The 4,491-nt window shown below is 41.6% G+C and overlaps 1 non-coding gene across 1 annotated transcript; it reads left to right on the forward strand.

Annotated features, from left to right (window-relative positions):
• Nucleotides 1–1,616: 1,616 nt before the first annotated feature.
• LOC141593236 (small nucleolar RNA R71) lies at nt 1,617–1,724 on the forward strand. Its single transcript, XR_012521338.1, has one exon. It is a non-coding gene; the product is annotated as a small nucleolar RNA R71 (small nucleolar RNA).
• The last annotated feature ends 2,767 nt before the right edge of the window (nt 1,725–4,491 follow it).

A 4,491-nucleotide genomic window follows, 5' to 3' on the forward strand; every position in this document is an offset into this window, starting at 1 on the left:
TGGCATACTTAAGGTTTTCCCTACTCTTTATGGCTCTTGAAGGGTAAGGAATTTTAGGAACAAGTTGGGAATTTGAAGATACCTTTGGAGGATTCGAATTCCTTGTTACCTTTTTAGATTGTTGCAAAGGTACTTCTTCAATAGCTTCCTCCTCATAAGGGAGGTCTTCAACATACCCATCAACATCCTTGTCCTCTTGAATTACCTTTCTAAACACATCTTCACAAGCCTTCTTCCCTTTCTTGTCTTCTCTAGCTTTACCCAATTGTTCAACGGGTGTGCTTTCCTCATCATCATTTACTTCCAACTCATCCCTCATGGGATCCTCATCCATTTCTACCACAAGGTCCTTGTAGGGGTCCTCAAGCTCTACACCACTCCTTAACACTACCGCATGAGCATGGTGGCTATTTGAGGCATCTTTGGAGCTTTGTCCTTGAGCCAACAAACCACCGGGCGGCCGTTGAGGGTTAGCCATAGCATGAGAAGCCATCCTAGATTCCATTTTCCGCATGTTCTTAAGGAAGGTAGCCCTCAAGTTTGCTTGTTCTTGTTGAGTAGCTTTAGCAAAATTAGCTATCTCTTGGCTATGTTGAAGTTGCATGTTCTTTATCATCTTCAAAAGCTCAACTTGAGAGAGCTCACCTTGGGGTTCTTGATGAGGTTGGTTGGCTATGGGTAAAGAGAACCCATAGTCATACCGAGCATTGGGACCTTGGTTGTTGTTTTGCCCCCCTTGGAAGTTAGCTCTAGGACCATTGTTGTTGAAGTTTGATCCTTGACCTTGTTCTTGAAACCCTTGAACATACCCTTGCCCAAATCCTTGGTTTGCTAGATTTACTTGATTCCCTTGGTAAAACCCTTGGTTGCCTTGATTTCCACCAAAATCTTGGTATCCTTGTGCTTGGTTCCCATAATTTTGGTTTTGATTGTTGTTTTGCCATTGGTTTTGATTCCCGGGATTAGGTCTTGGGTTGGGGAATATTCCCCTTTGTTGAACAAAACCGGATGGGTTGGTTGGGGCTTGTGGTTGAAGGTGTTGTGGGTTTTGAACATTGGTGCTTTTGTAACTAAAGTTGGGGTGGTTCCTCAAACCGGGGTGGTAGCAATTGGTATTTGGATTGTAGACGTTTGGGTTGTTGTAAGGTGGTCTTGTGGGTCTTGAATTGTTGTTAAAGGCTTGAAAAGCGTTAACCTCTTGAACATTCTCTTCATAGACCCCATTGTAATTGTTGCCACACAAGTCATAAGTATGGCCACTTCCTCCACAAAGTTCACAACTTGCGACTTGAGCCACTTCTTCCATGGGTGCCCCATATGAGGTTGCGGCTTAGTTCACTCGATTTCTTGAAAACTTCTCAAATTGTTTTGTGAGTAAGTCGAGCTTGGCATTTGTCTCGGAGTTGGAGGCGTTTTCCTTAGGAAACTTCCCATTCCTTCTTAGCATGTTTCCTCTAGAACCATAGTTTGCCTCCGAATCTACCATTTTCTTGATCAATGTCGTGCCCTCTTCATCACTCAAGTGATCAAATCCTCCCCCCGTGGAGGCATTTACCATCTCCTTAGTCCTTGGTAGCAAAGTTTCGAAGAATGTTTGAGTGATGTACCATTCCGGTATTCCATGGTGGGGGCAACTCGCTATCAAGTCTTTATAACGGTCCCAAGCTTCACCCAAAGACTCCCCATCCTCTTGTTGAAACGTTTTGAATCTCATTAAGGAGCATCGCGGTCTTGGAGGAAGGGTAATACTTGGCCATGAAGGCTTTAGCCAAAGCATCCCAAGTAGTGAAAGTATCCGGTGGGTGAATGTTCAACCATCGGTCCGCTTTGCCCGTCAATGAAAACGGAAACAACATCATTCTCAAGGTGTCTTCGGACACCCCATTCTTCTTCATCATTGAAACTTTCCTCTTAAACTTCCAGAGATGAGCATGGGCATCCTCTTCAATATGCCCCCCGAACAAGTCTTTCTCGATTAACCCGACTTGGGCGGGATGCATTTCAAAGTTGTTTGGGGCCAAGGTGCCAAAATTGATAGGGTTACATGAATCATTATGGTTAGGCCGGTTATGATCTCTAAGAGCCATTTGTGGTGGTGGATATGGTATTTGATGTGGTGGTGTTTGAGGTGGGCTATTATAATTAGGGAAGTTATGAAATGGGTTTTCTAGTAGAGTCTCAATTGTGAGTTTTGGTTGAAGTGTGGTTGTGGTATCAATATTTTGCGGGATGTGTGAATTTGGTTGGTCCAAGTTTGCTTGAGGGGAACTATTCCTAACTCTCTCAAGGGTCCTTGTCCTCAAGGTTCTAAAAAGCCTTTCGGGGTCGGAGTTGAAGAGAAGAACTTGGTGGTTCCTTCTAGGCATGCACTTGACAAATAGTAAGTCTCCTAGTGTTTTTACACACTAGGGGAAGGCAAGAAATCACACACTCTACAAAGAACACACAACTACTAAAACAAACTAACAATTGAGATAAGACTAAAGCAAAGACTCTAAGCAAAAACTAAGCATAACCTAACGCCATCCCCGGCAACGGCGCCATTTGATAGGTAAGGATTTATCGTCTTTTCCCTTTATCAAAACAATTTATAAAAACCCAATTAAATGTAGTATTTAGTCGGGGTCGAACACGAAGACGGCGGGGGTTTCTACTAAGTCCAACTAAGAGTCAAGTCTAGTCAACAATGAAGGAAAAGGGTTTTGATTTTAACTACTAGAGCAACTAAATAAACGATTAAATGAAGATGAATACGATTGATTAAGAAACTAGGGTCTTCGGGGTCACCTAAACGAATTAAGGGCGACGAGTCGATAAAACAATCTATGGTGAGGGTTCGTCCTAGAGGCGGTTACCAACTTTCGTTGAGCAACAACTAATTCAAAACATGCAACAAGACTACCCACAAATTTTCATTCAAAGGAAGAATTAAGCTATTAAGACAAAAAAGACACAAGCTTTCACTTTCATACAATTACAATTCAAACACCTTATATGCATTGTTAAGAGAGACAAATTCCCACACCAAAGATTCCAAACTTATCAACTAATCATGCCCATTAATCCTATTTAGGCTCCCCCTAAACCCTAGAAGGGTTACTACTCACTCATCATGTTCTTAAAGGCAAGATAAACAATAAAGATAGAGTCTTTAAGCATAAACATGGTGGGAGGATGAATTCTACTTCTAAGCATGCAACAATCCAACAATAATTGTGAAGAAAGATGATTTAATCTACTAACAAGGATGAGTAAACTAAAAGACACAATCTTTAACACAATCAACTCAAAGATTGAATCTTTGGGTGTAAAAAGAACAAAGATGAACAATGAAAAGATGAAAAGATGAACAATAGTGGAAACAACAACAATCAAACAACAAAGGTGCAAATTTAACATAAACAATCAAACAAACTTAAAGGAAAAGCAAATGTAAACTAGTGAAAATAAGGAGAGAAATAATACCAACTCAATTAGCAAGAAAGGAATTAGGATAGAATAATAAAGAAGGAGGAACCTTCAATCTTCTTACAACCCAAATTCAATTACTAACTAATTGAAGAACTTGTCTAATTAGGGAATGATTAACAAAATGCTTAACAAAGTTTGGAACTTGGAAGAGGAAATAAATTCAGATCTAGGGTTGTGTGTCGAGAATGAATTAAGGAGGGGGTATTTATAGTTTACAATTATTTAGGTCGAAAATTACAAAGAAGTTCAAAATGCGGGGAAGGGAGTCTGAGTCGGTCGACCGGCCGCCGGTCCTCAGACCGGCACAAAACCCGCTGAAACTTTTGGGTTCCAATTAAATCATCAGGTGTGGCGAGCCGGTGGACCGGCTCTAGAGGGGGGTCTTCAGCCGGTTGACCATTCGCTTAGCCTACTGGGGACTCCTTCTTGACTCTTCACTTGACAAAGCAAGTATAGCGGGACTCTCACCGTAGGTGGGCATTGTCGACGACCGAGTCCTTCTTCTCTTCTCTTCACTCTTCTTCTTTAAGCATGCCTTGAAAGTCCAATAGCTAGCTCCCTTAGCCCTCTTCCCTATGCAAAATCTGCGGTGAGGAACACAAAACTCATAGTACGGGGTAAAGCTACAAAATGAGGCTAAAAGGGGTCAAAAACCGCATGTGATCGGAAAATATGCATAGAGAAGTAAGGTGAAATTAACACAAAATGGGAACTCATCAGCTACCCAGAAGCCGATCAATCCAAATGGCATCAGTTCTCTCAAACTTCTTATTAGTTGCAACTCTTAGTCGAACTTGCATCTCCTGAATGATATTTCGAGCGATTTTCTGGGGACGATACAAGGTTGATTCATGCTTGCATAGATTTCTCTGTCTCCAGATATGGTATGAGCAGGCATTTATCATAGCATTAAGAACTCCTTTCTGTAATTAAGACCCCGATCTGGTGAGCCTCCATTCCAGCACATCCTGCAGATGTGGCAGAATCATAATCAACAGCAATATACCATAGCTAAAGGCT

This window comes from Silene latifolia, chromosome 7 (assembly GCF_048544455.1).
Source record: "Silene latifolia isolate original U9 population chromosome 7, ASM4854445v1, whole genome shotgun sequence".
In the NCBI taxonomy this organism is placed as follows: domain Eukaryota; kingdom Viridiplantae; phylum Streptophyta; class Magnoliopsida; order Caryophyllales; family Caryophyllaceae; genus Silene; species Silene latifolia.